The sequence below is a fragment of the Mandrillus leucophaeus genome, unplaced genomic scaffold, assembly GCF_000951045.1.
Source record: "Mandrillus leucophaeus isolate KB7577 unplaced genomic scaffold, Mleu.le_1.0 Scaffold495, whole genome shotgun sequence".
In the NCBI taxonomy this organism is placed as follows: domain Eukaryota; kingdom Metazoa; phylum Chordata; class Mammalia; order Primates; family Cercopithecidae; genus Mandrillus; species Mandrillus leucophaeus.
The window spans coordinates 539,044-563,117 of NW_012105309.1; the positions used below are offsets into that span (position 1 = coordinate 539,044).

A 24,074-nucleotide genomic window follows, 5' to 3' on the forward strand; every position below is an offset into this window, starting at 1 on the left:
GAAAAGAAGTGTTCTTATCTCCAAGTGTCAGCCTTTTACCTCATCTTCGAGCTCCATCTGTAAAATGGGTATAAACATTCTCTACTCTGCCTATATCACTGCTTACTGGAGGAATTAGATGACAAAACGGACTTGAAAGCTCGTCATCATTTTAAAGCACTGTAGGAATGTAAGTAATATCTGCATCGTTAGTGGATAAAGTATACATTCTCCTGAAACGGAGAGGGACTATATTTCCTTTCAGATAGGAGCAGCCAACAGAGATTTCTGCTGCTTCAGGGAGGACATGGTTACCTCTCAAAGAATGAAAGGGGAAAACTAGGACACTCTCCCATTAAGAAAAAAAAATAGTTTAATTGAACTTAAGAAAAATGAAACGATTAATTCTGGAAAGTGATGCAAGCTGACTTTTTTCTCTGACTGGTCTGCTATGAGGACTCATGTGGACAAACATACACAGGACTCCAGAGTGGGAGCAGATTGCATCTCTCTCCTCCCTGGACATTGTCAGGCCCCTTGACTGTCTTTTTTTCCTTTTGTAGCAAGAAAATGTTGTTATTTTCTTTTTGTTTCTTTTTTTAATTTTTTCTTTTTGTTTTAACTACATTTTTCTCTCTCTTTTTTTCTTCTACTTTGAACCCTGAGAAGCTAGCAAGAACATTTTGTTATTTTCTGTTTATTTTTAAAATTTTTTTCTTTTTGTTTTAAATACTTTTTTTTCTTTCTTTTTTCCCCTGTACTTGGAACTCTAAGAACCTAGAACATTTTGAACCATAATCATCATTTTCTTTTTCCATCATCTTGCATGAAATCCACCAGAAACATTTTTTTTTTTGGCTAAGTAAAGATTTGTACATCATTTTTATGCTTATTTGCATAGGAAGATGTCTAGCAAGTTTATCACTGCGTCTTAGGTATATCGAATGCATAACCTCATTGGTTTTGTTTTTTTTTTTTTGTTTTTTTTTTGAGGATCCGAAAAAGTATCAGAACAGGATCTGTGTTCTAAAAATGCTTGGGTTTGTTTTAATTAGGCATGGTAAACACACACACACGAAGTGATATTATGAAGGAAGAAGCTGATGCTCACAGATTCCCAGAAGCAGGAGGTGTGGCCATGCAGGAAGCACCAGGGTAGGTCAGGAGGCAGCAGGAGGAAGAGGGGAGAACATGGCCCATAGCCTTCCTGGGGTTCTCACAGCAAGGAATGGATGAGGCAGGGCAGGTCTCCTAGGTCCCCAAGCTTAGAATTGGATACTTGGGATAATTTTGACAGGCTCTGAGCTCTAGGTTGTCTGGTACGTGGCTCTAGGGTGACTTAGGGCAGGCTGGGGAAATATTGCTTGGTGTGTGCAAGTTTGATAGAGAAGGTAGTTAGGGGATAGGCTCTGGGACGGTGAGTGTGCTCACAGAGCGTTGCTTGCTGGCTGTAGCAGAATGAAGGGGACGATGCACTGAAAGACAAGATATGTTTCCTCATCTTGGTGTCCCTGTATGTAGATGGGAATGTTCTCTGTCCAGGGATGGGGTCTGAGTTGAAGCCTTTATTTCCCTATTCTCTCAACTGCAATTCAAAACACTGTCTTGTTTTCCTCACTGATCCCAATGGGCAGTCCCTGCAGGATCAAAGTGCCAAACACCACAACATCGAGAATATAGAAAATGACGTCAATGCTGTTTGAGTAATGTCATTTCCTCTGCTCAAATGCTTCCTGCAGGAGCCGTTGAAGAAACATTTTGGCCTTTTCATCCTGTGCTATTTTATTGACTTCGGGGCATCAAAAGTTGACTCCAGACTTTGCTGGTCACTCATCTGCTCTCCTCATCATTTACCAGGTGCTCCCCAAACCCCTGTGATGTGCAGGGATAATGCAACGGACCCTGGGATGGAGAAGCCCACCCCTGCCTTCCATGAGCTCAAGTTGGGGTGACAGAGAAATCTACAGTTACCAAATTGCCAGGTAGGCGCTTAAAGGGATATGAACAAGTTGATTGGGGTGGGCCCTAGAAGTGACACTGAGCTGCATTCTGAGGGATGTGGGGCCGAGGGAGGGGTGAGGTTTGGAAACAGAATGAGGGACTAATGCACTGAAGGGTGGGGTGTATGTTCCCATCTTGGTGTCCATATATGTAGTACATGGAATTTTCTCTGTCCAGGAACGAGGTCTGGGTTGAAGCTTTTATTTCCCTATTCTCTTCATTGCAATTCAAAACGCTGTCTTTTTTCTCATTGAAAAACAAAAAACAAAAAAAAAAAACAAACAAAAAAAAACCCTTTTTTGAGGTTCTATCATGTATCAGGAATTGCCTTAGCCATGTGAAATTCAGGAACGGACAAGAAAGTCAGGGCCCCTGCCCTCAAGGAGCTTACATTTTGGTGAGAGAGAGCAGCAACCAACCGAAAAAGGAGTCACTGCCTTTATGGGTGAATAGTAAACAATTAAAGAAGTGTCTACTATAAACAATTAAACACAGCATCCAATGTTAGGTAACCACCCACACTGCCAAGAAACACAAAGCTGGCCAAGGAAACAAAGAGGCAGAAGGATGAGGATTCCAGAAAGTAAAGTAGCATGGAGGCGACGCGTTCATTCCGGATGATCAGGAAAGGTGTTGATGAGGTCTGAGTGGCAAGGCAGAGCTGTGCACAGGGAGCTGCAGGCAACAACCAGCTGCAGAGGAGAAGGCGAGTGCAAGGGAGAGGACATGCTCCGTGTCTGTGTACCATGAAATGTCACGAGGGAGTAAGGAGCAAGGAAATGGCGTAATCCGATTTACATCTCAGAAAACTCACCTTGATGGAAATAATAGACACTGGGGGCTCCAAAGAGCAGGGGAGATTGGGAAGGGAGGGAGTGAGGGTTGAAAATGTGTGTCTATCGGGTACAATGTGCACCTTTTGGATAATGGGTACAGTAGAAGCCCAATCCCCACCAGCACATAATATTTCCATGTAATAAACATGCACATGTACTCTCTGAATCTAAACTAAAATAATATTTTAAAGAAAAATCACTTTGGTTGCTAAGTGGCAAAAGGGTTAGAGAGGAGAAAGCACAGAAGTAGGGTGATCGATTAGGGGGGCAACACAGTGAGCAGGGACGGAGGATGCACAGTACAGAGCATCCCAGGGAAAGGAAGGCAGCGTCCCAAGAGTGAGGAAATCCCCACAAGCTCACATCTGCAAGCAGCGTGGCCCAATGTGCAGATCCCCGCTCCACGGACCCTGTTACACCATCTCTTCCAAGGCTTCCTTTCTCTGACCTTCGCCTCAGGGCTAGTAGACTTGGGTAAGTGATCCACGTTCAGTGGCTGATGTTCAGTGGCCCATGCACAGATCCACACTCAGCTACTTAGTGTAGAGAAAGTCACTTAAAACTTTCTCAGCTTCATTATCTTTATCTGTAAATTTTAAGGTAGTTCTTATCTCTGGGTATTGTTACAAAGAAGAATTGAGATACTATCTCAATTCTTTGAAATTGAATCCTATAAACATAAGGGATTGTTAAAAAAAAAATAAAAAATAAAAAAATAAAAAAACAGATCTGCTCTATATTCCAGCCTCTGGTTGAGGCAAAGCCCAAATCATTAACTTGAGGCCCATTTGATTCCTTGGCGGATAAAGATTCTCCCTGTCCAGACCCCAGGTCTTGAGATTATGGCACCCTAAGACAAGCTAGGCTGCCACGCCTAAAGAAAGGCTGGTGGCCCGACTTCCATCCCGTGCAAACGTGGTCCAAGTCATGTTATCCCATTCACCTTGGCTGTGGAGAAGAGTCCAGAGGCGACATTCAGGAAATCTGTCATGCTGGGATTAAGGATGTCGGCTACGCATGAGGGATACAGAATGCCCCAGAGCAAGAGTCTGTCCTCCCTCCAGGCATTCACGGGGCAGGTTGGCACATGACCCCCAAAGAAAATAGTTGTCTCTCCTACTTAACGTTTTGCTCAGAACCTCACATGGAAATTTCACTCTTATAACTTTCGTGTTGGCCTGCTCCGAAGAAATTCAACTATTCAGTTAGAACAAAACTGTCCCCTACAACTACGGTTTGGTTTAGCTCCTTCCTGAATGGAAACTTCCTTCATTTTCTCTAAGCCCAGTTGTTCAATGGTAATGCTGGGTACGATGTCCTCACCAATGTCCACACAGCGAGTTTCATAGGCTGGTTATCATTATGTTACTCAATGTAGACTCACAGTTCAGTTCATTAAAAACATAGACACACATCAAAGAAGGAAACTCATGTTGCCACCAGGTGTGGTGGCTCATGACTATAATCCCAGCACTTTGGGAGGCAAAGGCAGGCAGATTGCTTAAGTTCAGGAGTTCAAGACCAGCCCAGGCAGCATGGTGAAACCTGTCTCTACAAAAAAAAATACAAAAATTAGCTAAGTGTGGTATCGCACACCTGTACTCCCACCTACTCAGGAGGCTGAGGTGGAAGGATGACTTGAGCCCAGGAGGTTGAGGTTACAGTGAGCCATGATCGAGCCACTGCAGTCCAGCCTGGGTGACACAGCAAGATCCTGTCTCAAAACAAAACAAAACAAAATAAAACAAAACAAAAAACTAATGTCTAAATGTCTCCCTGTAGGTTCCCCTGTCAATCTGGCTAAATCAGGGGATTTAAAATAAATATTTAAAGAGGTTTATTCTGAACCAAATATGAGTGGCCAAGGCCCCCAACACAACCCCAGGAGGTCCTCAGAACATGTGCCAGAAGTGGTTGGCTTACATCTTTATCTTATACATTTTAGGGAAATAGAAGTTACAGGCAGACATTCATCAATACATGTAAGATGTATATTGGTTTGGACCAGAAAGTGGGGACAGCTTGAAGTGGGGGCTTCCAGGTGGATTGAAAGATTTTCTGATTGGCAATTGGTTGAAAGAGTTATTATCTAAAGACCTGGAATCACAGAAAAGAGTGTCTGGATTAAGATAATAGGTTGTGGAGACCAAGGTTCTTATTGTACAGATGAAGCCTCCAGAGAGGCTTCCGGGAGAGTAGGTGGTAAATGTCTCTAATCAGACCTAATAAGGTGCCAGACTCTCAGTTAATCTCTCCTGGTGGTTCCACTGTGTAAAGGTGGGCACCCTGGGCTCTGAACCCAGGGGTAATTTTTAAAGCACCAAAAGAACGAAGCATCCTCTATATAGAACATGTCTCCTGATGCAACTGTGGTAAGTGCTGGGGGAGGGCATTAAGAGGAACCTCCCCCACCTCCCCAGCAGATGCCTGGGATGAAGAGGCTCTATGTTCTCATTGAAATGCCGCCTGGTTTCTTTTTACCACAGTTCAACTGGAAATGATGTGCTTTCGTGAAAGGCTGTCATCCTCTGGAGAAAGTTGAGGCATCTCCAGAGGCCACATCCCTCCACTGAAGGCCAACCCGCTTCCACTTGCAAGAGCGCTAAGAATGCATTTACGGACGAGGTCAGAAGTCTCCCCAAAAAGAAATGGTGGAGCACTTTAACACACAAAGAGCTCTGTAGTGTTTGTCTAGCTTCGCTTCTCTGAGCCTCAGTTCCCTTCCTCAGGACGCTGTGACTGGAGAGGTCTATGATTCCAAGGCATGGCCTCTCCCTCAAATAACTTACAATCTCATATCAAATTTATACCAAACCGAACATAGGCAAAATAAGACAAAAACCATAAACCATCCAGGGCCAAGTTACATGTCAACAATAGATAAAAAACCATTTTAGGGGAAAATAAAACAGCTGGTAATGGTGATATTTTCACTAAACCCCATAAGATAGATGGAATTTGGTAAGGCAGAAATGAAGAGGGAAGGGATTAGAACAGCACCTTCTACCTTCTCACCTGACAAGGGATTGCTGCATAAACGAATCTGCATCCATTCATTCATTCATTCATTCATTTCTTCAACAAATACGTCTTGAGCATCTCTGCTGTGCTAGGCCTATTTCTCTCAGTTGGGGACGCAGCAGGAAACAAAGGCGTTAAGCCCCCTGAATGGGCTGGGCTTACATTTTCCTGGACTGATAAATACACAAGAAAGTAAAAGATTCATCTGCCCAGGCAGCAAGGCTGGCTCCCTGCTAAGAGGCTCTGCCCTTTTCCCTCTGATGCAGGTTTTACCCCAGGAGCTGCCTCCTGCCTCTTACCCTACTTCTGTGACTCACCTTTTTTATTTGGGAACTTCTACTTTCCCTGCCCAGGGCTTTAGCACAGATCCCACTGGGGAGGCATTCAGACTGGCGGCCCCATGTAAAGAAGAACAGTCTAAGTCGCGGCTGATACTCTGTGTTCAGAACCTGCCTGCAAATCCAACACCAGCCCAGCATGGTTGGCCCAAGCGTGTGGTCTTCACATTCTCTTAACCGAGCATGGGTTCTTTGGCTGTGGAGTAACTCAAGCTCTCTGCCACCTTACTCAGCCTCCATGTCACACCTAAGTCTGCAGGGAGACCACAGTTTATGCTGTCACTCTGGGTCCCCTGTCATATGCAGTCACCTCAAGCAGAAAAGGCTTAACATAAAGACATTCCCATCCTGATCCCTTAATTTCTCATGCAGACACGCCAAGCACCAGCTTTCAGGCGGCAGCCCTTCCACTGCCAGCTTTCATGACTCTCACATGGAGTTTGCTCCTGGATTTTCTTCCAACGTGGCTATGGCTCAGTTCCCACTCCTCCTGGCTCGTGATCAGCAGACAGACCAGGCTAAGCCATCAGCACAGGGCAATAGGCCATTCAGGTGTGTCGCCAGTCCCCAGACCAGAGCATCTGCCAGGGAACATCTGGCTCCAGCAGGCCTTACTCTCTTTCCATTTTCTACTTTAATTGTAGTAGAAGTAATGACCCCTAACATCCAGCAAGTGCTTATTTGTTCCATGTTTTACTTAATGCACTACACATATTATCTCACTTATTTTTCAGAACAATTCTATGATATAGGCACTAGGATTATTTCATTTTATAGATGGAAAAAGCTGACTCATGGATATTAAATAGGTTAAGTTAATTGCCCATGATCGTATGTCTTGAGACTAATTGAGCTGGTGTTGAAAACTGGGCCTGTCTCTTTCAAAGGCCTTGTTTGCCATGAAATACAACCTTGTTTGAGCATAACCTGCTGGAAATCTGTTGACTTCAAGGATTCCCGGAGCTGAACGAAGGAAGAAGCACCCTTGCCAAATACACTTCCTTTCTCCAAAACAGAAAACAAACACATGAAGTCATCCTTCCAGGTAACATGTTTATATCAACCAGTAGATCTTGATGAGCTGGTTGGGGAGAATTTCAGATGACTCCGTCTTCACCTTTTAGCCTTGTGGTACCTGGGTTTTCATTTTTCTCTGTCAGTTGGGTCTAAAGCCTGGAAAAGGGCCTTTCCTCTCCAGAGTCATTGGAAATATTAATGCTAAGAGGAGATTTGATCAGCAATTTAATGTGTCAGTAAAAGGGACCCACATTCCACTGACCCTCAAACCAGCAACTGAATTTTGTTGATTTATTAACTATTACTGGGTGTCTTTTTGGAACCAAGCACTCTTCTAGGTTCTGGGAATAAAACAGTGGAAAAAATACGTTTTTTAAAATATTCAGCAACCTAGATCATTACAACAGCCACTCAGTTTGTCTCCTTGGATCTTCCTTGCCCTGGTTCCAATCTACTTCCTCCCCATCTTTTTTAAAATGAAAAGGAATTAGACCAGGCGCAGTGGCTCTGGTTCCAATCTACTTCCTCCCCATCTTTTTTAAAATGAAAAGAGATTAGACCAGGGGCAGTGGCTCTGGTTCCAATCTGCTTCCTCCACATCTTTTTTAAAATGAAAAGGAATTAGCAGTGGCTCTGGTTCCAATCTACTTCCTCCACATCTTTTTTAAAATGAAAAGGAATTAGACCAGGTGCAGTGGTTCTGGTTCCAATCTACTTCCTCCACATCTTTTTAAAATGAAAAGAAATTAGACCAGGTGCAGTGGCTCATGCCTATAATGCCAGCACTTTGGGAGGCTAAAGTGGGAGGATCTCTTGAGTCCAGGAGTTCAAGACCAGTCTGGGAAACATACTGAGCCTTCATCTCTACAAAAAATAAACAGCTGGCTATAGTCCCAGCTACTCTGGGGGCTGAGGTGGGAGGTCGAGACTGGAGTGAGCTGTGATTGCACCACTGCACTGCAGCCTGGATGACACAGCAAAATTCTGTCTAAAAAATAAAAATAAAAAAATAGCCGGGTATGGTGACACATGCCTGGAGTCCCAGCTGCTCAGGAGGCTGATGTAGGAGGATTGCTTGAACCAGAGAGGTTGAGACTGCAGTAAGCTATGATCATGCCACTACATACCAGGATAGGCAACAGAGCAAGACCTTGTCTCTAAAAAAAAAACCGGAAAAATGAAAATGATTTCTATCACTCGTCCTCAATACCTTCGATGGCATCCCATTCCCCTCAGGAAGCATCCTGAAACCCTTTAAGTGGCTTATCAAAAAGGCATCCGTGAAGTGGCTCCATCACATCTCGTGCCACATGCATGCATCCAGGTGGACCTAGGTCTGGATCATCCTGTCCGTTCCATGTATTCTGCCACCTTTACCCAGCCAAGTGCTGCAGAAACACTCACACGACCCTATGCACATGGCCTTCAATCTTGAAGGAAAGACAAATGCAGAGACCTGGGAGCCCATTTCCTCCCCATTACGCAGCTTAGAGAGGGCCAGCCCTGCACAGCTGAGTCAGTTCAGAGGGAGATGAGGGCGTGCTGGTCCCTGCCACCGAGATGTCCCCTTTCTAAGAGAGCCACTTCTCTGAGCAGGGAGCGTCACTCTCTGTGACATGTAGTTGTTCCTTGCCCTGACCTCTACTCCATCCCTGAAATAGTGATCACTACAGAGGACAAGGCCTCTCTCTGGGGACCGCCTACCAAGGTCCTCTCAGACCACCTATGCCGGCCCACACCATGAAGTCCCAAGGGTTCCAGGGAGCCAATGGGCTCCACCACTGCTGTTCGCAAGTCCGCGACCCCTGATGCCCTCTCTTCTCTCCTCGACGTGTGCCTATGGAGAACGCGGTGAGCACCTGAAACATTTTTGCTCAACACTATTTCTTTTTTATTCATTTGTTACCTTTTCTTTCTTAGACAGGGTCTTGCTGTGTTGCCCAGGCTGACCTCGAACTCCTGGGCTCAAGCAATCCTCCTGCCTTGGCCTCCCAAAGTGCTGGGATTAGAGGCGTGAGCTGCCACAACCAACCATTCAACATTTCTCATGAACTTGTTCAAATCTACTTCCTGATGTGTCTTTAAACTCCATCAGAACCAGGGACCTCTCTGACTTATTCCCTTTATTCTCTGAGCCTGGCACAGAACCTGGCATACAACAAAGGACCAACAGCTGTTTCCTGAAGGAAAAGTGCTCCTACGATAACTCATCATGTTCTGGTTGTTGGTGTGTCTTTTTCCCCAATTGAACTATGTTCTGAAATGGTAGAAACACTATTTTATTTATGTTTGTAATTCCACACCCTAATGGCATACTTGCAACACACTTGCTCAATAAATGTCAAATGAATGAATAAAAGAATGAATTAATGTCATCCCTCCCCGTCTCTAGGCCCCCTCTGCAAAATGATCAGGTAGAGGAGATGACCTCTCTCATGGTACTGCTTGTATTGCTCTATGATATCTGCATTTCTAGGCAGCCGTGTTTCTGACTCTCTGAAAGCTGCAGTCCACCACAGACAGCTGCGTAAAATGTTTACGTAAATAGAAGGATAGACAGAGGAGAGAATTGGGAATTCTAGCTAGAGCGTGTCTTCTGAAAATTTTGAAGTCATATGCCAAAGTCAAAATTTGTAAAGCTTTGGTCAAGTGGTACAACAAAAAATAACCAAACACCAAGTTTCCAGATTTTGTTTCTTGCAAATTAGTTTTGTTAAAGAGGTTGGCTAAGAAAGTGGCTTTTAGGCCAGGCGCGGTGGCTCACGCTTGTAATCCCAGAACTCTGGGAAGGCGAAGGGGGCAGATCACCTGAGGTCAGGAGTTGGAGACCAGCCTGGCCAACATGGTGAAACCCTCTCTCTACTAAAAATACAAAAAAAAAATTAGCTGGGCGTGATGGCGTATGCCTGTAATCCCAGCACTTCAGGAAGCCCAGGCGGGTGGATCACGAGGTCAAGAGATCAACACCATCCTGGCCAACACGGTGAAACCCCGTTTCTACTAAAAATACAAAACTAGCTAGACCCAAGTGGTGGCAGGCGCCTGTAATCCCAGCTACTTGGGAGGCTGAGGCAGGAGAATCACTTGAACCTGGGAGGCAGAGGTTGCAGTGAGCCGAGATCACGCTGCTGCACTCTGGCCTGGTGACAGAGCAAGACTCTGTCTAAAAAAAGAAAAGAAAAAGAAAAACAAAGTAGTGTTTAAACTACATTTCAAGTTCCCAGAAGTCTTTTTGGTAGGGAGAGATGAAGTTGAAGTTTCCATATAATATATATAGAGTGGCTGCAGAAACCTGTGTTAAACTACAACCTTTACATTTAATACATATTTTATGTATGTTTATAAGTAATTTTAAAATATTTTATGTTTATAACATAAAATAAATATATATAAAATATTTTTTATAATTATCTCATTTTTCAAAAATAATAGTAAGGCTGTGTATATATTATAGTATTGCCAAACTGCCAATAGATTGTGAGCATCTTAATAACATTTTTTCTTTGAATTTCATTACTTCTCAGATTTCCATTCTTTTTTTAAAATTTAAAAAAATGGATGTTTTTGCTGTCAAGGTTTGTAAGCACCTTAAGAAATTGTTTTGACCCAACCAGACATTGTTCCAGAGGCAGAAGCAGGAACTCAGCCGTCCACAGGTTGTACTCCTGGTCGCGTATTCCTACTCCTTGAAACACTGGTGCTCTGTGAGCACCTCTTAGGTGTGCCATGAGAATTTAGAAAAAAAATATTCCAAATTGTACCAAAAATATTTGAATAATAACCATCATGACAATATTATTTCTAGCTCTTATGAAATTTGTCTCTTTGGTTATTTTGACTTGGTGCTATTTAGATTTGGGGATCTAAAATTAAGTGAGAAAATATAGTCAGAGCACCCAGAATACAAGGGACCCCTGGTGCTCCCCTCTTCTCTCTTCCACTGGTCTCCCTCCCACTGTAAAATAACTTTTAGTGGCTTTTTCACTGAAAAAGATAACCGAAGTGAAGTGCTCACCCTCTCCACCACTCCCTTAAAAGATCCTGCCATGGAAGAGATTCTGCCAGGGATCCAGGGCGCCATGGATCCTGCCATGGCACCTGTGGGATTTGGCTGTTTGCAAGCTCTGGGAGGGTTTGCAGGGAATTGGTGATGCTGTGGTAACAAAGGCCTGAGAAGAAGGGGTATTGGAGTTCGACAGGACCCCTCTCTTCTGTGCTTATGGGTGGGTGGATGACTGGAGTGGAACAGGACCACACAGTGAGTGGGCTCCAGCCGCACGGATATCTCAACCCAGCTGTGGGTCAAGAATTATTTTAGTTGTACCATTACGCTGAACATGGACCTACAGCCACACTGATGCTGTGCTTATTTACTGAGCACCTACTATGTGAAAAGAGGCCAGAGTGCAAGAACTATAAGAAATAGGGCCTGGTCCCTGCTGTTTAGTGAAAGGACACAAAGATAGATGTGTACCCGCCCCCCCGCTACACCTTTGTTCTGCTCTCTAATCTTTGCACATACCAGAGATTTCGTAAGTTCTGTGAGCACCTGTTTTTCTGCACGTACCAGAGATTTTGTTTTGCACATACCAGAGATTTTGTAAGTTCTGAGGCAAGGTCACAAGACGTGTTTAAGTAAGATAAACTCTTGCTGCCATAAACCTGCTCTCCCGCCTCAAAGGTTGAACCGAAATATCAGAAATGGCGGGAACCAATCATAGTTAGCCAAATCGCCTTGTTCAAACACTAGCCAATCATATATCTGATTTGTATAATAACTCTATGCCCACTTTTCTTAGACTATATAACACTGCTCGGAGCTCAGTGGGGGAGCTCTCCTGCCCGTCTCGTTTCGCGAGTGAGGGAGAGTTCCAGGTTCGAACCTGTAATAAATATCCTTGCTGCTTAGCTTTGACTCTGGACTCTGGTGGTCTTCTTCGGGGAATAAACGGTCTGGGCATAACATAGGAGCTCCCACTTTTCCATGCATCTGCATGGAAAGCTTTCTATTAAGTTGGTGCAAACATAATTGCAGTTTTTGCATTGTGGAAATTTGCTGATTGATACTGGAATACATTCCTAAATAAATGTGGTTATATTATACATTTTAATGCGCATTTCTCACTTTTTTGGCTAATGGCTTATTACTTGCTGTTTATTTTATATTTATTTTGGACTATGGAAATGATGTTAGACAAAAAGCAAATTTTAGCAATTTTCTTATTCGAGTTCAAAATGGGTCGTAAAGCAGCGGAGACAACTCGCAACATCAACAACGCATTTGGCCCAGGAACTGCTAATGAACACACAGCACAGTGGAGGTTCAGATAAGAAGCACTGTGGCTGGCCATGGGAAACTGACCATGACCAATTCAGAGCAATCATCGAGGCTGATCCTCTTACAACTACTCAAGAAGTCATCAAAGAACTCAACGTCAACCATTCTACGGTCATTCGGCATTTGAAGCAAATTGGAAAGGTGAAAATACTCGATAAGTGGGCGCCTCATGAGCCGAACAAAAATTTAAAAGAAATCATCATTTTGAAGTGTCATCTTCTCTTATTCTGTGCAACAACGACAAACCATTTCTTGATCAGATTGTGACATGCAATGAAAAGTGGATTTTGTATGATAAGCGGTGGAGACCAGTTGACTGGTTGGACTGAGAAGAAACTCCAAAGCACTTCCCAAAGCCAAACTCACACCAAAAAAAGGTCATAGTCACTGTTTGGTGGTCCGCTGGTCTAATCCATTACAGCTTTCTGAATCCCCAAGAAACCATTACATCTGAGAAGTATGCTCAGCAAACCCGTGAGATGCACCGAACACGGCAAGGCCTGCAGCTGGCACTGGTCAACAGAAAGGGCCCAATTCTTCTCCTCGACAATGCCCGACCCTGTGTTGCACAATCAATGCTTCAAAAGTTGAAGGAATTGGGCTATGAAGTTTTGCCTCATTCACCACATTCACCTGTACCTCTTGCCAACCAACTATGTCTTCAAGCATCTGGACAGCTTTTTGCAGGGAATACGCTTCCACAACCAGCAGAATGCAGAAACTGCTTTCCAACAGTTACTCAAATCCTGAAACACAGATTTTTACACTACAGGAATAAACAAACTTATTTCTCATCAGCAAAAATGTGTTGATTGTAATGGTTCCTACTTTGACTAGTAAAAATGTGTTTGAGCCTAGTTATAATGATTTAAAATTCACGGTCTGAAACCGCAATTGCTTTTGCACCAACCTAATATTAACATGAGGTCTCCCCAGCTCCTGGGCTGAGTACACACACCCTGCCAGAGGAAGATGTGAAGTGCATTCCATCACAACTGCCACATGCCTGGGCCCGGTGGAGCCAGTCACCCCAAACTTGTATTCAGTACAGCATTTTCCCACATTTTGCCATCTGGTCTTATGCAAAACAGGTGTTGTTTTGCAGCTAAAGAAAATGTGGCCTGGGCACTTGGGTTATATGCTCCCAGTTACTGGTCTAATAATTAGCCATGAAGGCTCTGGAATTCACAATCGCAGACACTAAAACCTGGGATTCTTGCAATGCTACAGCCATGAGCCGAGCCACACAGAAGGCCCCGGGCCATCCCTCTGCTCACCTGAGGCAAATGCACATCTGATTGCTTCCTCTGTCCTTTTATTTATGGAGAATGGAGATTCACTGAGCCAGATTAAGGCGTAAGTGACTATTCCTCTATCCCCTTCTCACATGTAAATTGTATTTTTACTGTATATAGCCCATTTGACCTTCACAGCAGCAGTCCTATAAGGTCACTGTCAGCCCAGCCCCCAGGACGGGCCAGAGACACAGGCAGGCAAGTACTTGGATTCTACCTGCCCCAGCTCACATACGCCGCTGGGCTAGAATTCACCTTGCAGCGCTGCCTTTGTGCACATCAAGGAGGAGGAAGGCCACCTTTACCTACCACAGACTTACAGATGCCATCCATAGACATTTCAGGCAGCACAGAGTGGAAGCCAGGAGGGCTCGGTACGCATTCAGTGAGAAAAGTCACCTTCGCACCGCAGGCTGAACTCATGCCCTCAATTCCCACCAGTCCTTGGAGCACCCACGCTGGTGACTAGGGCTGAGGGATGGTGGACGGAGGGCGTGCGAGGTCAGAAAGAATCATGGAGGGGCTTCATCCAGCCTGTCCTTTCTCTTCCCCCCATCCTTTCTCTTCCCCCTGGGTCCCTGCTGCCCCTGGGCTCCTTCCCAGCCTGTTCCTCATCTGGGATGTGTCCTCTGAGGCAGGCCATAGCAACTGCCCTTGACCTTATTGCTACCTACCTTCTAGGCTCCTCTCCCAGGCTTCACGTTTGGGTGGAGGATGTGGCTGGCAGACACTGTGATGCCTGCATGCCTGGGCAAAACAGGGGAAGAGAGGAAATACCAGCCGGCTTGGCCTGTGTGTGTATGTGCACCTGTGGGTCAGCATGTGCGTGTGTGTGTCTGCATCTGTGTGTGTCTGCATGTGTATCTGTGTGTGTCTGTGGGTGTGTCTGTGCATGTGTTCTGTATGTGTGTATCTGTGCATGTATGTCTGCATGTGTGTCAGTGTGTGTGTCAGTGTGTCTCTGTGTGTGTCTGTGCATGTGTGTGTCTGTATGTGTGGGTGTGTATGCATATGTGTGTGTGTCTGTGCATGTGTATGTGTCTGTGTGTGTGTGTCTATATGTGTGAGTGTCTGCGTGTGTGTGTCTGTGTGTGTGTCAGTGTGTGTGTCTCTGTGCGTATCTGTGCATGTGCGTGTCTGTATGTGTGGGTGTGGGTGTGTCTGTGCGTGTGCATGTGTACAATATTGTTGGCTCCCCCTCCAGAGAGGCCTTCTCAGACTGCCTCCTCTTAAACTAACCTCTTCATCCTCTTATCCTGATTAATTTTTTACACACTTTCCCCTGGCCGACACCATATTTTACACACACACACACACACACACACACACACACACACAGAGTTTATGGGTTTGTTGTCCCTCTTTCCCGCTGGGTTAACTATTCTAGTAAAACAGAAGTTCTAGGCGGAAAGGAACCTTGCTTGTCCTGTGATTCCATGTGAGTGGCATCAGGACAGAGTCCCTGCAAGTGGAGCCGGGAAACAGGGAGGGTGGGCACAGGGGGAGTGTCGTCCTCCAGGCTGCAGACCAAGGTCACAGAAGCCTCCCCACCCGTGGCTGAGGCCTGCCCCCGGGAAGGTTGAGAAACCTCCACCATCTCCAGGAATGGTGGCCTCTGCTTCACCAACACTATCCAAATCCCACCCAAGTTCCCCAAAGTAGTGAACCCTCACCCAGGCCCACACGTGGGAAGGATAAGAGTGTTGCTGCTGAGAGCACAGCCAGCCAGGAGACAGGAGGCTCCCAGACGCACAGCAAGCAGTCGATCAACATCCATGAATAAATGGGCAAACTGATAAGGAACCCATTGATATTTAGACTGATTTAAATGCACTACAAAGGGCCAGGCGCAGTGGCTCACACCTGTAATCCCAGCACTTTGGGAGGCCAAGGTGGGCTGATCACTTGAGGTCAGGAGTTCGAGACCAGCCTCACCAACATAGTGAAACCCCATCTCTACTAAATATACAAAAATCAATCAGCTGTGGTGGCACATGCCTGTAGTCCCAGCTACTCAGGAGGCTGAGGCACCAGAATCACTTGACCTCAGAGGGCGGAGGCTGTGTGAGCCAAGATCATGCCACTGCAGTCCAGCCTGGGCAACAAAGTGAGACTTTGTCTCAAACAAAAAAAATGCGTTAGAAAATTTCAAGACTCTGATTTTCAACAGCTAATAATCTTGTTCATCTATTTAAGAATATTGCACAGCAATACTTATTTAACCTGTGAAAGGAAAATCAATCTCGGGACCACCAAATCACTAAGCCAAGGGGAAACGTCAAGCTGGGAACTGCAATAGGCAAACCTGCCTCCCATTTTATTCCTAAATATGATAGCTGCAAAGATTTTAAAAGCTACATACCTCCCTCACAATTTTCCCACAGGGAAATTCCTTGTGGGCCTCCAGATCTTTCCCGGTTCTGTTGAATTTTACCCTGACAGTGTAAACCGATGGCTTCCCTTCCCGGGTGTGGGACAGAAAGACATCCCTCCGCTCACCTGAGGCAAAGGCACATCTGATTGCTTCCTCTGCCCTTTTGTTTATGGAGAATGGAGATTCACTGAGCCAGACTAAGGCATAAGTGACTCTTCCTCTCCCCTCCTCACATGTAAATTGTATATTCACTGAAAGGCTGAGCAAAAACTCAAAAGAATGCAAACTGTGGGCTCCTATCTGCCTATGACCTGGAAGCCCCCGCTTTGAGTTGTCCCACCTTTACAGACCAAACCAATGTACAGCTGACACATATTGATTGGCCTCATGTCTCCCTAAAATGTATAAAAAGCAAGGCGTCCCCGACCACCTTGGGCGCATGTCGTCAGGACCTCCTGAGGCCATGTCACCGGCAAGCCTTTCACCTCGGCAAAGCAAACTTTCTAAATGGATTGAGACCTGTCTCAACTGCTTTGGGTTCACAGAACAAAAGCTCATTGTTGCCACAGTTTGCACAACTTCTCAGCAGCCAATGCATTGAGATACATAGGTTCTGTCATCAGTTTTATTTGTGAAACCTGGTTGTTGTTCCCACCTTCAAAAGCAGGGATGTCTTTCACTTAACCTCCACCAGCTTTTATCTCATCCTGCTGTGGGCAGACCTTGTTTACCCTGCCAAGTCCCTGCCACCTGTGGCTTCAGTGGCTCTTAGGCAGGAACCAAACCTTTTAATCCCTAAAATTCCAGCCCCATGCACATCCCAGCACAGAGGACAGGCTCCGTGACTGTTTGCCAAATGAGTAAAAGGAAAGGAATCTGAGCACAGGGTGCCTCATTACTGATCAGCTTGGATAAGAGCAAATCTATGACAGGTTCCATTATTACTTCTAGTTATGCGTTAGAATACGCTCTCCCGGAGCCAAGGCACACCATGGTGCAGAGATAGTTTGATGATAACCCAGTACCCAAAACACTCTATTGAGGAGGTACCCAGTTTACATGGCCATAATTCATACTAGCATTTTAGGTGAACTACGAATCCGTTCATCTATTAAAGATACAGTCTGATAGGTTGGGAAAGGCATGGGCTTTGGAATCCAAAGCCACATCTGGATCCTGACTTCCCTGTTTTCCTAGCTGGCCCTGGAAAGATTGTTTTGTATTTCACTAATATCTCCAAACTGCCTGTCTATATTTGGGCATTATGGTCTGCTTTCCTGGGTTGTTGTAAGAATGAAATACGATGCCTGCAAACTATATGGCATAGCATTTATTGATGAGGATGTAGAGAAATCAGAACCCTTGCACACTGGGGGTGAGAATATAAAATGGTGCAGCTGCTATGGAAAACATCATGGTGGTTCCTCAAAAATTAAACATAGAATTACTATATGATCCAGTCCATTCTCGCATTGCTATAAAGAAATACCTGAGACCGGATAATTTATAAAGAAAGAGTTTTAATTGACTCATCATTCTACCGGCTGTGTGGGAAGCATGGCTGGGGAGGCCTCAGGAAACTTACAATCATGACAGAAGGCAAAGGGTAAGCAGGCACATCTCACATGCCAGAGCAGGAGCAAGAGAGAGCAGAAGAAGGGAGGTGCCACGCACTTTTAAACAACCAGATATTGTGAGAACTCACTCACTACCAGGAGAACAGCAAGAGGAAATCTGCCCCCATGATCCAATCACCTCCCACCAGGTTTCTCCCCCAACACAGGGGATTACAACTCAACATGAGATTTGTGTGGGGACACAGTGCCAAACCATATCCATATCCAAAGTCAGTGAAAGCAGAGACACAAACAGATATTTGTACATTCATGTCTAGAGCAACATTATTCACAGTGGCCAGAGGGTGGAAGTAACCCAAGTGTCCTTGGACGGCAGAATGGATGAGCAGAATGGGTCATCCACAGATGATGGAACATGATTCAGCCTTAGAAAGGAGGAAATTCTGACATGTGCCACTCCACGAATAAACCTTGAAAACATTATGCTAGGTGAAATAAGTCCAGTCACAAAACGACAAATACTGCATGATTCCACTCATGTGAGGTACCTAGAGTAGCTGAATTCATACAGACAGAAAGTAGAATGGGGGTTGCCAGGGAAATGGAGAGTTGGTGTTTCATGGGTACAGAGTTTCCGCTGGGAGAGATTTTAAAATATCTAGAGATGGATAGTGGTGGTGGTTGCATAACAATATAAATATAGTTAGTGCCACAGAACTGCACACTTAAAAATGGTTACGATGGTCAATTTTATGTTATATAGATTTTTCCACAAATAAAAAAAAAAAAAAGTAGCCTTTTCACCAGATGGCGCCGAAAGAAAAGAAGGAAGCTCCTGCCCCTCCTAAAGTGGAAGGAAGTCAAAGTGAAGGCTTTGAAGGCCAAGAAGGCAGTGTTGAAAGGCGTCCACAGCCACACAAAAAAGAAGACCCACACGTCACTCACTTTCCCGTGACACTGCGACTCCAGAGGCAGCCCAGAGAGAACAAGCGGCCCAAATATCCTCGGGAGAGCGCCCCCCGGAGAACAAGCTTGACCACTATGCTATCATCAAGTTGCCGCTGACCACTGAGTCGGCAGTGAAGAACATAGAAGAAAACAACACACTTACATTCATTGTGGATGTTAAAGCCAACAAGCACCAGATCAAGCAGGCTGTGAAGAAGCTCTATGACATTGATGTGGCCAAGGTCAGCTCCGGTTCGGCCTGATGGAGAGAAGAAGGCATATGTTCAACTGAATCCTGATTACAATGCTTTGGGTGTTGCCAACAAAATTGAGATAATCTAAACTGAGTCCAGCTGGCTGATTATGTGTGTGTATATATATATATGCACAAGAAATAAATGTTTGCTTTTATTTGTCTGCTTGTGAGGGTCAGATCTTAAGAAAAGTTTACAGAAGTCAAGAGTGATGGTGATGCCACAACTGGAAAGACTGGGCACATGGAGGTTCTCGCCCCAGTGAGGGCACTGCTGCTTTCCAGCGAGGCTGTTTTCAAGCCTGAATCCTGAGCCTTTGTTCAAAGCATGTCATCTCTCCAAGGTCCTGAGCAGACCACCCGGAAGGTGCAGTGGAGATGGTTTGGGGAGGGATGGAGTCATGGCTGTGGAGTACAGCAGGGGTACCATTGGCTCAGAAGTCCTTTCTCTCTATGACAGAAACCAAACTGCTGGTTGTGTGTCTAGCGACAAACCCAGGAACCTGTGAAAATTTGAAAGCACTGAGCAACCCCTACCAAGAGCGTTCCCTCAGTCCCTGATACCAAAACACCTGGCATCCCAGGTGAAGGCCTAGCTCAGCTGCCATCTCCAAGAGGGAGCCGAGGTCTCATCACAGCAACACACCTGCTATCCCATCCCTCCAAGACGCAGCAGCCCAACTGCTCCATCCAGTCCCTTCATTTCACTGCATCACTGGCCAGTGGAGTCAGTGTTTAATATACGAATGTTGGCAAATTCCATGATCACACAAATGTAAATATCTACACCTAGTATTTGCATTTGATATATAAACATGCTTGTTGTATAATGAGAATTACAGTTATCCCAGCCCAGGGTAGTATCCAACAACTCCTATGATTCACACCAGCTCCAATGCTCTGAGTACGGGATAAATACTGAACCAGGGGAACACAGTAGGCCTGGACTAGGTAGAAGGGCAGTCGACCCCAGCTCAGGGACATTGCTGGAAGCCCAGGGTGGACCACACAGGTATAGGGATTAGGAAACCAAAGACAATTGAAATGAAGTGTCCACCTTCAAGGAGTGTGAGCCTCCAGGTGCCTACAGAAAGAGCAAAAGCAGTAAGGCCCACCATCACTGACTGGGTGCCAGGCACTATCCTAATTTCATAACAACATTTAATCCTTGCAACAATCTTTTGCAGTAGATACTGGTTATTGTCACCACCTCACAAATGGGGAAACTGAGGCATGGAGCATTAGGTAACTCCCCGACACCACCCAGTTCCTCACAGCAGGTAGCCTGGGTTTTAGCCACCTGAGTCTGCAGACCTGCCAAGCTGTAGGGTGCAGCCTAGTCCCGTAACCCAAGCCAGGAGGTGAAGAAGGTTTCCAGGCTGCATGAAATTCTCCTAGAGGGAGCTGATCCCATTCTGGATCATAGATTCCAATGGAGGAAGGTAAAAACCTTAGAACTCATGAGGGCCACACTCATACTTAATAAACAAGGACCCAAGGCCAGGAAGAGACCCCGTGAAGATTCTGGTTGGGCCTTGCTGGGAGCATCCAGCTTGCTCTTCCAGATGGCTGTGAGTGTCTGGCAGAGTTTACCGCTTATGGTCACAACACAAGCAGTCTGCTTTGATGAGAAAGCCTGGCTCCAAGCCAGGGCTCACATGGCAGGTGCATGATTATTTATTAAGCATGCAGGGACCCAGAATCCAGCACCCAGCCTGGCCTTCCACAGACTTTACAGGGAAGTAGCTATGCTGGGTGGTAGGAGGTAAGGAGGAAATGAGGGTTTATAGAGGTAGGAGGGAGCAACCGGGGGAGAGAGTACACTCCCTCTTTTCCTATAAGACAGCTGTTCCATTACATCCTGAATTACCCAACTCTCAATACTGTTAAAACATAAAGCTTGCATTGTTTTGGTTACTTTTAAAGGCAGTTGTAATTTTGAAGTCCATAGGTAGAGTTAGGGCAGGATTGTTTGTTTGAAGATCTGGGCCAAGACCTGCCTCCGACCTGGTCTCCGTGCCGAGCTCATTGGCCTCTTCTGCCCAGAAGCCAACCTGCAGTGAGTGAGATCCAGGACGCAGGAACAAAGTCTGCCTTCACACGGGTACACTGGTGGCAGCCCCAGAAGCAACCTGCCCTTACACAAGGCCATGAGCCCCAGGCGTCGGATTCTTCCTTCTCCACACTGCTCTCTGGCATGTTTTCCTCACCTCCCTACTTGCTCCTTTACCTTTACTTCCTATCCTTCCTGGACTCCCAGAAACACCACAGGACCGGAAGCCAGAAGACTCAGCATCTACAGACCCAGTAACTGGAAAACGCAAAGCAAGTCGGTCCACACTGTTGAACATCATTAGTTTCCAGCTCCAGAAAATGGGACCTTGGGGAAGATGGATCTGCTATACTAGTCTCACAGGCTGAGGCAGTGATCATATGAGAGCGTGGGTCCTTCAGAACCTTTTACACACTGTGCGAACATGCCAGGACGGGAAGCCCCAGCAGAGATGGCTAATAGGGGGCATCCCAGAAGAAATGTGTGACCATTTCATGGGATGTTTTCTCCAAGCTAAAGGTGATGGAACATCCTATTCATTATCTTAGACCCTAATAATTAGCTGTTCAATCAATGAGTGCATAAATGAGCCAAAACCAGTTAAGGATGCATGCATCTGAAATTAACGAACACCCACTGAGCTTTCATTATGTGCCAACTCTTGTCATGGGTTTCCTTTGTGTGAAATTCAAAGACTAAATCACCTTCTAATGTAAAGGCAATAAAGAGGCAAACAACTCTGATTCAAGGCAGAGGCACTGGGGGAAAAGTAAAAAATACAGTGCAGATTCAAAAAGAGGAAAATGCTACATCATTGGGAGGTCAGGAAAGGTTCACTGGCCATGACACATGGACAGAATTCCAAACTGTGTCACCAAGAAAGGGTGTCCCAGACCAAGGGAATCATCTGCCCGAAGCTATCAAGGCAGAAGATGTGGGACTTGGAGGGAGCAGTAAAACCAAAGCATAGGTGTAAGTGGAAGTGCAAGAAAAAAGTGGACACTAAACCAGGAAAATGTGATTGGATCCAAAGAACAGAGGTCTCCAAGTGTCAGCTGAGGATGTTAGATTTACTCTCAGGACAGGAATGAGTGTCTGGATTCTTCCAGGCATTGACTGACACAACAGATTCCTTTTGCAAAAGAGCAAGTGATCAATTATGGTTTCAATTAATAATCCCCTGCCTAAACATAACTTCCTGCTCCCTGGTACAAACACTCTCTCCCAAGTGAGCAAGTCACTAGCCCCTGAAACCTAGCGATCATCACGTATTAAATGGGATTAGCAGTACCCAGATCACAGTGTTGTTCTGGGAATTAACTGTGACAAGAGCTACGCAAGTATCTGGCTTGGAGATGTGTCTTTTTGTCGAAAGTACAACAGCTTTTTTTGGTAGGGACTTATTTGCAATGCAGACACACCTAAAATGAGGAAATACATTCCAGAATTATCTAGCTGAAGCAGACTCCATGTCATAGGTTAGGAATTTCAGGGGTGGGAGTCAGTGGCTTGCCACAGCATTGAGCCCAGAGACCGGGCCTCCTGACCCCAGCGTCCTCTCTCTTGCTGCTGGTTTCTCAGAAATCAAACACCAGAGAGTGAGTAAATGCACCTAGGATGCTTCCTGCAACAGAAAAGCCTGGCCTTTCTTGCTCATCCTAATCCCCCATCCATTAAAAGTCCTGAGTGCAGATGTTGAAGACAACATTGACCAACTCTGCAAAACCGCTTTGTTGCTGGCTTGCATAGAACAGAGAGTGCAGGTGGTCAACCACAAAGTCAAGAAGATCACCTTGTATGGACAGAACCTTGCCTTGACTCTGGAAGCTATATCCTATCTACCTCCCATTCCTAAATGCATAGGTGGCATGAGTTATTGGGTGTATCATTTTGCAGATTAGGAATTAATGGCCCAGAGAAATTGAACAACTACACCAAGAACACATGGCTGGTAACCATTGATTGTCTCAGCTTCTGCAGCTTCTCAACATGCCATTGCCTTCACCAATGCTACCAGTTACCTCTGTGTTGCTGAAACCAGTGAGCACTCTTTCGCTCTCTCTCACCAAACACTTTCTTCCTAAAAGCCCTTATCGTCCCTTGGCTCTCATGACACCACACTCCTCTGGTTTGGTGCTCTCAGAACACTCCCTCGCACTGGACACCACACTCCTCTGGTTTGGTGCTCTCAGAACACTCCCTCGCACTGTTGTTGGTTGGCCAATCCAACTCTACTAGACCTCAGATGTTGGAGTTACCCAGGAATGCCCCCCTTGGCCCTCTCTGCTTTTCATTCTGCAGAGAGGAATTTCACGCACCCCTTTGGCATTGATTGCCTCTCTAGGCCAGCTTAGAAGCATGTATCCCTGCCTGAATGGCCCATGCACTTCTCAAACTCCACATACCCAAAGCCCAACTCACTGTCTGCAGCTTGTCCTTGTAAATCACAGCTCCATCTACCTGAAATGATTCTGGCTTGAGTCTTCTCTCTCCTCCACTTCCTACACGAAAATAAACGTTTTCATTCCTCCTTCTAAGTATTAATAGCTCTTAAACCTTCAATTCTACCATCCTCACCACCACCCTGCCTCTTATACTGGACTCATCTGGTAGCCTCCTAACTGGGCTCCCTGCAGCTACTCACATCTTCCAAATCAGCCTCCACAAAGCAACCAGGCTGATGTTTTCAAAATGTAAATGGGACCATGGTACTCTCTTAAAATCTTTTGATAGGTGTCCAAATGAATGACTGGATAAACAAAATGTAGTATATACAGACAATGAAATAGTATTCAGCCTTAGAAGAAAGGAAATTCTCACACATGCTACATGGATGAGCCTTGAGGACATTGTGCTCAGTAAAAGAAGCCAGACACAAAAGGACAAATACCGTGTGATTCCATTCAGATGAGGCACCTACACTAGTTAAATTCACAGAGATAGAAAGTATAGCTGGGGTTACCAGGGGCTGGGAGAGAGAAAAGTGGGAGTTACTGTTTAATGGGTATGGAGTTTCAGTTTTCCAAGACAAAGAAGCTCTGGAG

At 45.4% G+C, this 24,074-nt stretch overlaps 1 pseudogene; it reads left to right on the plus strand.

Annotated features, from left to right (window-relative positions):
* Positions 1-18,583: 18,583 nt before the first annotated feature.
* Positions 18,584-19,066, plus strand: LOC105550702 (annotated as a pseudogene).
* The last annotated feature ends 5,008 nt before the right edge of the window (positions 19,067-24,074 follow it).